The following is a 12,563-nucleotide window of genomic DNA, read 5'->3' as shown; positions in this document are numbered from 1 at the left end:
ACATTTCCCCCTTTTCATTTGGACTAGCTTGAATTTTCTGCTGTTTTAACTGGCAGAGGCTCGTATCCCGTGGTGAATGAGATGAATGAGTTTCTCTTGTAATTTCACACATGTCATTTTGTTGCTTTACCCATTTTTTATTTTTATAAGTTTGAGGAAAAATATGTTACTAATCATTTTAGGTTATTTTGAAAATGAAGAAAAGTTTAAAGGTAACAATGAATACCACCCACATACCCAGCACCTAAAACCCTACTAGATTCATTTGGCTTCTTTTATCCTTTTCTTTGGCTATATTATGCTTTATAAAATTGTGTATATGGTGTGTGTGTGTTTGTGTGAGTATCTCTGTGTATGTCTGTATTTCTGTGTATTTGTGTGTGTGTGTGTGTGCCAGTGCCAGAGGTTGAGGCCATGTGTCTTTATTTGAGACAACCTCTTGCTGAATCTGAAGCTCACAAAATTTTAGGGTTCTACCTCTCTTTGTCCCCTCTGCCAAACATGGGATTACTGGAATAAATGTTCATGCTTAGGTTCTGGGGATCCAAATTCAGGTTCTTAAGCTTGTGTGGCAGGAGTTTTTCTATAGGAACCTTCTCCTCAGCCCCTTTATTCATTTTTGTTTTGTTTGAGACAAGGTTTTGCTGTAGCTTTGCAGTCTGTCCTGGGACTAGCTCTTGTAGACCAGGCTGACCTCGAACTCACAGTGATCCACCTGCCTCTGCCTCCTGAGTGCTGGGATTAAAGGCGTGTGCCATCACCGCCTGGCTTCCCTCTATTCTTATTAAAAGTAAATTCATTATACTGTATGTATTATATATTCAGGAGAGAGAGAGAGAGAGAGAGAGAGAGAGAGAGAGAGAGAGAGAGAGAGAGAGAGAGAGAGAGAGAGAGATACTAGAACATTATGAGAGAGAAAGAGGAGAGAGCAGACACTTGTTTGCTTTAAGTCTATGTTTGATCCTTCTTGGTTCCCAGGAGGGATGGAAAGTGCTTTGTACTGTGGTCTTAAGCAGTTTTCTAGACGTTTCATGTCAATGGCTGCTTGGACTGTTGTGGCTCCATGGGTCTGTGTCCCCGTGGGTGAGGAAAAGCTGCTTCTGCAGGCTGCAATTCAAGATGGCCAATTTGCAATCCTAGCAAAATCAATCTATTGGAAACTAATGAGGCACAAATAGTTCATGCACTTTGAGGCTGATCTGGCAAATGAGATAAACAGGGTTCAATCAGCAGGGAAAATCAATGATGCAAAAATGCATTTCAATCTAGCCTCATTTCCCTCTGGGATGCCCACGACATCACATTCTTTTGTTCTGATGCTTTTGTGGCAATTCTGGTCTAAGCCTCTGAAAGCCAGGCCAGGGCTTCACACCCACAGAGGCTGGCATATGCTAAGGTTTGGTGCTAAGACTGTGAAGCCTGGGCAGCTGGTATGTGCAAGAAGTAAGGACTTTCTGTTTTGTAATCAACCATAGGCGTCTGTTTCTAAACCACCCTGGCCATCAGTGACACAATTAGCAAGTAATATGATTTTATGAACTATCTAGGAGAGCAAATCACAAATCACAAGAGTATTAAATCATTAATTTATCATTAATTTACATTTATAAAACAAAACATCTGGTGATGTTTAAATCATAATATTTTGTGGCACTAAGCCCATTTTTCCTTAAATATACAAGCAAGATAATATTATTATGAAAAATTTAGAAACTGCCAATAAGCAAAAAGAAAAAAATTAAGTAATCTCTATTAAATTATATCTGTCAAATTTACCTATCCACATAATTAAAACAAAGAAGGGAAGGATGGAAAGATGGCTGAGCAGTCAAAAGAATATATGCTCTCCCTGCATTTTCTTTGAGCATCTACATCGGTGGTTCTCAACACCAGCAGCTCTGCTTCCAGGGACATGCAACACCTCTGGCCTCTGCAGGCACCTGCATTCATGCGCACATACCCCCACTATACATAATTAAGCAATAATTTAAATATGACAATATGATATATGCTATTCAATAACCCATTTTAAAAGCCGTAATATATTGGAGCAGCTATTCCAAGCAGGGCTTTCTCCTGCCATATATTGTGTGTGTAAAATACTCTGTATTTTTGGAACCTGCTAGGTCTTCAGGAGACCTGACTGGAGTGAATGTCTTGGCTCACCGAAGTGTGTGTAGTACTAGAAAGCACCAGGTCTCACTCTAGATAGGGTGTCTTACAGGAACCAGAACTGAGCAAGGATCTGAGTGCTACAGGGCTGGCTGGCCAGCTGGCTCCAAGGCAACCAGTGGCAATAAACAGCCACTCAAATTCCCCCATGGGGTCACGAGGTTAAATTCAAGTGTGCTTAGAAAATGGAAGGCACAGGTGAGATCCAAGACCTACATTAACCGAGCAGATTCAGGGTCAGGCCACCTGGGGCTCTACAGAAGCAATGGATAGTGTGAAATAGCTGCCTCTCTCCTTGAGGGGAAGGACTCAGTCAGACTGTGCCAGTAAAATGGGGAAGGAGGGAAACTTGGTAAACAGCTGGTAAGTAGAAAAATGCTGGTTCTACTGCTTCCTAGGCATCCCAGACATTAGCTCCCTCAGGAAGGCTTCTGTGGTAAGAATCCTCCGCTTAGCCTCTCTACCCCCTGACATTTTAAATGGCACTCTCCTCTGCCATTCATACAAACCCACGACAAAATGACAATCCAATTTAATAAGACAAAAATCTTTAAACAGATAGTTCTACAAAGAAGATATACAAGGGGCCAAAAGGACACAATACTCAATACTGTTTGCCAAAACTACTCATTAGCATGGCTGTCATAACTGCAGACAATAACATGTATTTGTGAGGCTATTGATTGCAGCCCCACTGTGCTGTGTGAATATCAGCTGGCACCGCTGCTTTGGAAACCACCTGCGAGTTCCTTAAAAAGTAAAACAGAGTGTATGGCCCCACAATTCCACTTGTATGCCCAAGAAAACCAAAAACACGTTCATACAAAAAGTTGTTCATTAAAGTTCATAGCAGCGTCATTTATAACAGCCAAACAGTAGAAATAATGTAGGTGTCTGTTAAATGATGAGAGGATAAAAATGTAGCATATTTATATAATGGAATATTATTCAGCCATGGAAAGGGGCAAAGTACTGATACATTCTACAGAGGTATACCTTACAAAAGAATGGAGCCAGGCAAAGGGGCCAATGTTGTATGGTTTCATGTATATCAGAACAGGCAGATGTATAGGAACAGAAAGTATAGTAGTGATTTCCAGGGGCTGAGAAGAGTGGAGAGGTGGGAAGTAACTGCTGGTGGAAATAGAATTTCTTTTTGCAATAATAAAAATGTTCTGGGATTAGATAGCTGTCCTAGATGGTCACACAATTGGCTTGCTGACTCCAGTGCCTAGCACAGTCTTGCAAGTGCCTATGAACCTACATCCTTTCCCATTAGACTGAGCATGAGTGGTAGGCTTTGCCCCCTCTTTCTGGTTCTCCAGTCCTGAGAAAGGACCTGGAAAAGAGGAGGCAGCCATGTAATGTTTGTAAATTGAATGGCTAGACAGTTCTCTTCCCCGAACCACAGGTTTGCTTGTTTGGCTGTGTTCCCAACTTGCACAACTTTGGTTATTAGAAGCCCCAGTCTAGATCCAGCAACCTCTAGAGTCAAAGAGTGGGACTCACAGACCCAGCATCCATGTCTAGGGTGGCACTGAGTCTAAGCAAAGGAACTGCCTCTGGTTCCAATTGGGGCCCTTGCTTACATCCATGGAGCGCTTACTGGGAACACTTCTTTCTCTGTGCTGCAGACGGCTGTGGAAACCTGGTGCTAACTTGCTTTCCTTCTCTTCTTCAGCTGCAAGGTTAGAGTTCTTGGCCCTCTTGGCCTAAGAAAGAGATAGATGTTTCTGTCCATTTCTCTTTTTATTCTGTCATTGGACAGGATTGATTATTGGGTTACCCTTCCTTCTTTCCTTTCCTCCCTCCCTCCCTCCCTCCCTTCCTCCCTTCCTCCCTTCCTCCCTTCTTTCCTTCCTTCCTTCCGTTTTTTCTTCCTTTGGGCCTTACAGGCATGCTAAGCAAGCACTGTGTCTCTGAGCTTATATTCCCAGGGAACAGGTGACTTCCCCATACCTCCTCTCACTGGATGCCTTTGTGAACTGTTGGGGGTCAGCTCATCAGGGAAGTAGGTGTCAGATCCCTAAGAAGCATGGCCTGGAGACTAAACTGCTGTTCTGGGCAATGGGTTGAGGTAACGAAAAGATTAGATTTGCTGAGTGAGGACGAGGCAACCAACTTTGGGGCAGAACAGGTGGGCTGAGATAATAAAGGCACTGACACCTTGTGGGTTCCCTAGCCATCTTCTGTTGGGGAATATTATTATAAGGCATATGACTTGTTTGTGATGCATTTGTTTAACACTGTGAAGCTGAAATTCTTTGCCTGTCTAGAACACCTAATAAAGGGCTGAATGGCCAATAGCGAGGCAGGAGCAAGGATAGGCGGGGCTGGCAGGCAGAGAGTATAAATAGAAGGAGACAGGATAAAAGGGAGAGCAACCAGAGAACAAGGGGAGGAGGACTTCAGGGGCCAGAACCCAGCTACACAGCCAGATACGGAGTAAGAAGGAAAGAAAAGGTGTACAGGAATACAGCAAGACAAAAAGCCCCAAAGGTTAAAGATAGATGAGATAATTTATGTTAAGAAAAGCTGACAAGAAACAAGCCAAGTTAAGGCTGGGCATTCATAACTAAGAATAAGCCTCCTTGTGTAATTTATTTGGGAGCTGGGTGGTGGGCCCCTCAAAGAGCCAAGAGAGTAAAACATTACACAGCAATCTTACGCTCTTTTCCCTTAGCACTCCTTTTGACAAATGCCCAAGAAGCAGAATTTCCCATCCCAAGACATCCTTGTGACTTAATTTGGTCTCCTGAAATGAGTCCCTCAGTGAACTCCTCCAATTACCTCTGATAAGTCTCCCGCAGCTTCCAGAATGCCAGTTATTCTCTCTAACATCATTGCTGTTGATTTTTTACACCCTTATTAAATTGCCATTTGTTTAGTAAGGCTAGTTTCTCCATCTCTGAAGTTGCTGTATTTTTTCCCTTGCCCCATCTAACACGGTGTCCCAGGCTTTCCAGGTTCTCTATCCTTCCTCTTTCTCTGAGCCAACCTCTGATTCTTCCTTCCGAGTTTTCTCTACCTCAATCAGAATGCCTCTTTGAGAGTTGTCAGCTGTAAGATACCCACCCTAAATATGGTTTTCTCAAGTAAATACTCCATTAATTAAATTACTCTACAGCAGAAAGCGTTCTGAAAGTCAGCATTTTCTAACTAATGTCTCTCCTGTCCTGGTCCGAAAAGATACATCGTCTCTTTCAACACTGTCAGCGGGCTGCTTTGTCTCTCAACCTTCTGAATCTCTGACTAAGGGTGGTGGACCCTTCTGTAGATACAGGTTGACAGCAGTGTATTCTGATTTCTACCAAAAGTCCATTTGGGTCACTTTTATCATATTTATTTTGACTATGTAACAGCATATGAAAATATCCAAGTCAACCCCTGCAACCAACCTTGTTTGGTCAAATAAAATACAATACTTGGGGTTCCATTGTATATGCATGCCTTTACCCAAGGAACAACATAAAATACATCTGAAATGTGGCTCTAGCTTATTGTTTGTACACCTGTTTATAGCTTGATAAACACAGGTTTGGTAATTGGAATCTTAGGGTTAGTGATTTATATATAATATCCTGACTCTTCATCCCTGTTGCTCTTGTTATTTTTTACCTGGCTCCATAGACATGTCCTGACCAATCTCCACTCCTTTCACCAAGTTTCCCTAAGGCAGTGTTTACGGTCACAGACTTTCAAAGAATGTGGAATTCCTGGAAGTGACATTCCATTAAGTTTTTTCTTTGTGTGTGTGTGTGTGTGTGTGTGTGTGTGTGTGTGCATGTATGTCTTTCTGAGGTACTGGGGATGTAACCCAGGAGAGGTGTCCCCCACAGTCCTTTATATCAGTTCTGTATTTTTAGGCACATGTTTTATGGTTTTGCTTTCTTCTCCCGCCCCTGTACGACCATGCCAGGATGAGAACGGATTCTTTAGGGACTTTTGTTTTGTTTTGAGACAGGGTTTCTCCGTGTAACTTTGGAGTCTGTCCTGGCACTTGCTCTGTAGACCAGGCTGGCCTCAAACTTACTGAGATCTGTCTGCCTCTGCCTCCAGAGTGCTGGGATTAAAGGCGTGGGCCACCACCCCTGGCTCTTTAAGGACACTTTGCTGTATCTGTAACTTGCCACTGTCATCTGGAGATCTGCCACTAAACCTGTGTGATCCCAGGGACAGCAGAAAGGCCGGTGACCCAGCTTGCCTATAAAATCTTGTTTCTTCCTCTTTTTATTTCTTATACAGATGGCCTGCCGAGAGATGCTGGAACTTGCTGGACTCTGGCTTGTGTGAATGACTCTCCTGTTTCATGTTTTTATTTCTTTTTTCCAGTAGTAGAGAGACTGCTGGGAACAATCCGAAGCACGTGAAGAGAAAATGAGGAGTTACTAATAAGATTAAATTAAACTTTAGTGGATATTTTTTTTTGCAGTGTGTGAGGAACAGTAGCAAGCAGCATTGAGATGAGCAGACACAAGCTAAGACCTCGTGGTATTTGCAATCTGTTTAAAGAGGAGCTGAGGAGTAAAAGTACAATGAAATATACACAAGTTCATGCCAAAATATGGTAAACTCCATATGAAAGGAAGAGGCAAAGTGTTGTGGGGCTGGGGAGCAGGAGCGTTCCCATATCCCTGGGGAGCTGGGAATGAGATGGGCCATACGAGAGACACTTGTATGTCTTTGCTCTAGGCCAGTGGTTCTTAACTATATCATATATATATATATATATATATATATATATATATATATATATATGGCATGTTAGATATTTACATTTTGATTCATTTATAGTTATGAAGTAACAATTAAATAATTTTATGGTTGGGGTCACCACAACATGAGGAACCGTTGCAGCATTAGGAAGGTTGAGACCCACTGCCCTAGGCTCTGACACAAAGGTACACGGTTCGCCTTGGTGTCGCCCCTTCTCAAGACTAGTTACATAATTTATAGGGCTCAGTTCTTGGATTAAACCCAGGGCCTAATACATTCTAGGTGTTCTACCATTGAGCTTTATCCCTAACCCAAGAGTCTAGCTCAAAATAAAAATTCAGGATCTATTGTATAAAAATAAAGAACTCCAAGAGAGGTGAGCACAGCATTAATGTGTGGGCTGTTTCTCAGTGGAGGCTGCTTGCTCTTACTATGAGATTGACCCATGCTCTGGTCAGGGTTTCTATTGCTGTGATGAAACAGCCTGACTAAAAGTAATTTGGGGAGGAAAGTTTAATTTGACTTACATTTCCACAGCACTGTTTACCATCAAAGGAAGTCAGGGCAGGAATTCAAGCAGGGCAGGAACCTGAAGGCAGAAGCTGATGCAGAGGCCATGAAGAGGTGCTGCTTACTGGCTTACTCATCATGGTTTTCCAGGCTGCTCTCTTGTAGGACCCAGGATCACCAGCTCAGGGATGGCACCACCCAGGTGGGTTGGACCTCTCCCATCAATCATTAAGAAAAATGCCCTACGGTCCAATTGAGGCATTGTCTCAATTGAGGTTCCCTTCTTTTTGATGGCTTTAGCATGTGTCAAGTTGACATAAACTATTCATCACAGCCTACATGAGCTTGACTGGGTCTCTGCTTCCTTGAGTCTCACCTTGGGGCAGCAGGGAGACAGGTCTCATTCTTGCCTCATATATGTAGCGCCAGGTCTACCTCCCAGATGAATCAGTGAATGGCTGGAGATAGGGTGAGTTGGTATAATTAAACCTAATCATCTCTCAGGTTGCCTTTATTATGAACTATTATTAGACCACAGTTGTGGATCTGCTCTTTCAGACAGGGCCTCAGTTTTCCAAGTGTTGGTTTCACGGGAGTGAACTGCCCCACTCAGGTCTTCATGGAAGGGATGCCTGAGGTATGTTTTGAGGTAGAAGGTTTTGCTTTCTCTCTGTTTCTCCCAGTTGCCACCCTCCTGTCCTTTCCAGATTTTTCTGTTTCTCTTAGACATCCCATTTTATACTTTCCAGTGAGAAATGGGACAGTTGCTGATGCCGCTAAGGGGTGACTTCAAGACTCCAGCATCACTGTAGGTCCCTTGAGTTTATCTCTCACTTCCAGGAATGGCCTTGACTAGACTTCAAATTTCCCTGAACAGAGTCTGGCATTTCATTTTAAAATTATTTTTTATTTGTACTGAACAATTTGATAGATCTTTATAAAGGTAAAAAAAATCAGAAAACCAAAAATGAACAAAAGTAATTGTACATAATTCCAGAGGAAAACTTATGAATGGGGTTTTTCAATCAATTTTCCCATTCAATAATATAAGCATCTTTGAGAGTTGATATGTCAACAGCTGGGCATGGTGGCACATTTTGTAGAGCCTGTCAATCAGAAGGCAGAGGGAGAAAGAGCATTTTATCTCAGGAGTTCAAAGACAGCCAGGGAAAGAAAGAGGGAGATCTGATCGTTGTTGTTGTTTTTACAAAATGATTTGTTTATTTTATGTGTATAGATATTTTTTTCTGCATGTAGGTCCATGTACCACATGTATGCCTGGTGCCGCTGGAGGTCAGAAAAGGGCATTGGATCCACTGTGACTGGAGTTACTCATGGCTGTGAGTCACCATGTGTGTGCTAGAAACTGAACCCAGGTCCTCTGCAAAAGTAGTAAGTGCTCTGAACTGCTAAGCCAATCCCCTACCCTTGATATTTTTAATAACCAAAAATACTTCCCCATTTTTCATAGCTACCTGGAACTCTGTCAAATGGTTGTATTGTTATTTTCTTAACCGATCCACCGAAACTGAACATTTGAATTGTTATCACTTTTTTTCCCTATTCTAAATCCTGATACCTGGATTTGATAGGTAGATAATAGACTCGGTTTCTCTGCCTTTTATTTCCTACCTCCCCAGGTTTGTTGCTTGATGTACCAGTGCACATAAAGCTCTTAGCACAAGTACAGCAGTGCACAGCAGACCAGACAGGCAAATAAATACTGTTCTGTTGTTTTACAGACTGGAGAGCTGTTTGTCCAGACTGTGGTATAAGTTAACAGACAACACAGTTCAGGACAGCAGGTGCTCGGCAAGGACTTGTCACTGTTCCCTGGTCTCAGACCCTTCACAGATGGGGATCCCCTCCCCTGTGCATTCATCAAGGCCTACCCTTATCCTACCACACAGCCCGCTAACTGAGAACATGCTTGGGCTGAAAATTCTTGCCAAAGGCAGCTGCAAAGAATTAGTTGTGCTCAGCCTGAAGGGTGACTATCTTACTATGTTGGAAAGTTTCACATCAACTTGACACAAGCTAAAGTCATGTGAGAGAGAGGGAATTTCAATTAAGAGAATACATTCATAATATGGGGCCAGAGGCAAGTATGTAGGGCATTTTCTTACTGATTGATAGGGGAGGGCCCAGCCCATTGTGGGTGGGGCCGTTCTGGGTTGGTGGTCCTGGGTTCTATAAGAAAGCAGGTTGAGCAAACCACAGGGAGCAAGCTGGTAAGCAGAGCAAGCTAGGAAGCAGCCTCTGCAACAGCTCCTGCCTCCAGGTTCCTGCCCTGTTTGAATGCCTGTCCTGAGTTATTTCAATGAGGGACTACGATATGAAAATATAAGCCAAGTAAACCCTTTCCTCCCCATGTTGCTTTGATCATGGTGCTATTTTGTCACAGCAATATAAACCCTGACTAGGACACCTACCTTGACGGATGTCCTTGGGATGTTGGGAAGCTAGCTGGCCATGGAAGAACCAAGTTCCAGACTATTTCTAGCTGGCTCAGTGGACCTGCACAACAATCTCCCCACCCCATTCCTTTCTGCTATTCTGTAGGGAACTGGAGGTCATGAGGCAATAAGCATAAGGGCAAAATTGCACACCTGCCTGTCCTTGCCCATGCTTGTTTGTTACTCTCGCTCATTTACAGATGATCTGGTTTATTTGTCCCTCCCTCAAATGTTAGCTTCTTAAGGGGAGGGTCCTTTTCAGTAACCCCCGGGGTTAATGCATTCGTGCCCATAGAACCTTGAAGACTGGTTGCAAGAATAAAATCTCAGTGCCAGTCAATCAGAGTGGCGTAGCCTATAATCGCAGAGGCTGAGTCAGGAGGATAGCCTGGGGTGTGTATGTGTGGGCGTACCTGTAATCTTAGCGTTCAGGAGGTGGAGGTAGGAAGATGAGAAGTTCAGAGTCATCCTTGGTTACACAGTGGGTTTGAGACCACCCTAGAGTACATGAGCATTTGTCTAAAAAAGAATTTAAAAAAGAAAAGTAGTAATAGGGTCTCTCTCGCAAGGCTGTGAAGATCGAATGAAAAAATAGGAAGCATTAGGCACCTGTCTGGTAGAATAGAACCAGAGTGGCAGCGTCATGAGCAAGATTTGATGGATCCAAATGTCTTACATATGTTAACCATGTGAATAATTACATTCCACCAAAGGAGAACTATTGTGCCATTTTACAGATCGTCAAACACTGGCTGCTGGTTTATGCTTACTGTTCCTTTCAAGCTCCCTGTGGGTGAACCCTTAGAGAGGCCACCGGACCTGGAGTCAGGACGCACTCGCGCCCAGCCCAGGGCTGAAAGGGTTAGCGGGTGCGCGCGCGCGTTCCCCGGAGTATCCGCGGGCGCGCGCCCCGCTCCCAGGGACGCAGACTTGGCGGCGGGCTCTTCCTCGCCTCCTCATTGGCGCACACGCCCCTTCCTGTCACGGCCGGCCAGGCCCCGCCCCCTGGGCGCTGCCGGAGTGGACGGTTCCAGGGCATGCTAATGAGGGGCTGGCCGCCGCCGCCCATTGGCCGGCCGCGGAGTGTCGGTGAAGTCAGCTCGGAGTAGCAGAAAAACAGAGCGGGGCTGACTGCAGCGTGGAGCGCGAGCCGGGCTGGACGCGCGCATCCCTCGCCAGAAGACCCGCGAGGTAAGCGGGCGGCGGCTGCGCTCTCCGGAGGTGGCTCCCGGGCGGGCGCAGCGGGCCCCCGGAGCGGCGCCTTTGTTCCGCGCGCGCGGAGGAGGTGCTTTTAAAGGGCCAGCTGTTAGAGGGACCTGGGGGGCCCCCTCCCCCAGAGCATCCCGGGTGGCCACCGGGGACCTCTGCCGAGCTGTGCCTTCAGGCTGCTCCGTGTGTCCCCCTCCCCACCCTTCTTCATCCCTTCAAAGAAAGTTGCTAGGACGCAGAGAGCTTGGGGGATTCCAGATTTCTTTATGTCTTTTCGGTTTGGGTAGGTGGAGGTAAGTGCGATCATGGCCTCTGCTAGGAGGGAATGTCCGCCCGCTTCGGGCTGGCTGCAGTGAGGGTGGATGGAGACAGGAGATCGCGGGTGGGTTTGTGCTGGAAAGTGAAACTGCCGAGGGTCTCCTCCGCGGCGGCCAGAGGAGGAAGGAGGGAGCGAGCGGCGGGATGGAGGCATCTCAGGTGTGTTCATTCATCAGCACCACCGCTCCCCACCTCTCCCCGCGCCCCATCTCCAAAGCCGAGGGCGGCGGGATGGGCGCAAGGACTACGCTGCTGGCCCTTACCCGCCTGTACCCGCCTGTACCCGCATGTAGTGGGTGTGTGTCCGGGGATAAGGTACTTCAACTCACCGCCCAGGCCCCTTCATCCTTCCAGTGGATGACAGCTTCTCTCTCGCAAAGCAGTCCATTGCCAAAGGGACAGAAGGCTACTCCATTCTCCTATTTCCCGGGCAGTCCTTCCCGGCTTTCCAGCGTGGTTTCCCTGATAAGCCGTAGTGACATTCAAGATAGAAGGAAAAAGAGGCTTAAAGTCATTATGGTCCTTTGAAGGGCGATGTGCTGTCGAATTCTGTATCCTGGTGCCTCTGCTTGTCGTACTATGGCTTTGAAATTCATCAGAGCATGCTTTTTTTTTTCCGGTCAGACAGAATTTATTATGCATTGCTACATAAAAGCAGAAGGGATTCCTCTGAGCCGGCTCATTTCATCCAGTCCGAGGGTTTTCCTGGCATGTTCTGGATGAGCCTTTAGATTTTTGTTTGAATCGCTGAGCTCTGGGATGCCCTTGCTGTCACCGGGCCAGCCTACTGAAATGGCTCAAATTGATTTCACTGACAGTAGGTGGGAGGTCCATCTAGAGACATCATAGAACCTGGCTGGCATGTTAGGCCTCTGACTGCTTCTCCCCACCCTTCAGCCCACCCCCCCCCATACTGGTGTGCCCCTTTCCTTCCTAGGTGAAGGCCAGGAGTGGCTTGTCTGACCACATGCTTCTTTGATTTTTGAATGCCTCTGTTTAGATTTGAGTGTGTGTTTTTGGTTGGAAAGATAGCTTGGTGGTTACTGAAGGGTGATTAAAAGTGGGGTAGACAACAGAAGTGAACATCGGTGTCAATGATAGAAGACACACAGACACATGTTTGGAGATTTCTGTAGCTTCAGCCTTTGGGGAGTGAGATGTCTACAGAGTGAGGTGTGTGTG

The 12,563-nt window shown here is 45.4% G+C and overlaps 1 protein-coding gene across 48 annotated transcripts in view; it reads left to right on the top strand.

Annotated features, from left to right (window-relative positions):
• The first annotated feature begins 10,899 nt into the window (after positions 1-10,899).
• The window catches only part of Sorbs1 (sorbin and SH3 domain containing 1), a 221,768-nt gene continuing 220,104 nt past the window's right edge, over positions 10,900-12,563 (top strand). For all 48 annotated transcript variants that reach the window (XM_075974024.1, XM_075974009.1, XM_075974023.1 and 45 more), the window contains exon 1: positions 10,900-11,045. The gene's annotated coding sequence lies outside the window, so the exon portion shown is untranslated. The remainder of the gene's footprint in view (positions 11,046-12,563) is intronic.

The sequence above is a fragment of the Microtus pennsylvanicus genome, chromosome 5, assembly GCF_037038515.1.
Source record: "Microtus pennsylvanicus isolate mMicPen1 chromosome 5, mMicPen1.hap1, whole genome shotgun sequence".
Classification (NCBI taxonomy): domain Eukaryota; kingdom Metazoa; phylum Chordata; class Mammalia; order Rodentia; family Cricetidae; genus Microtus; species Microtus pennsylvanicus.
Note: the sequence above shows the minus strand (reverse complement) of the source record. Positions and strands in the feature narration are given on the sequence as shown.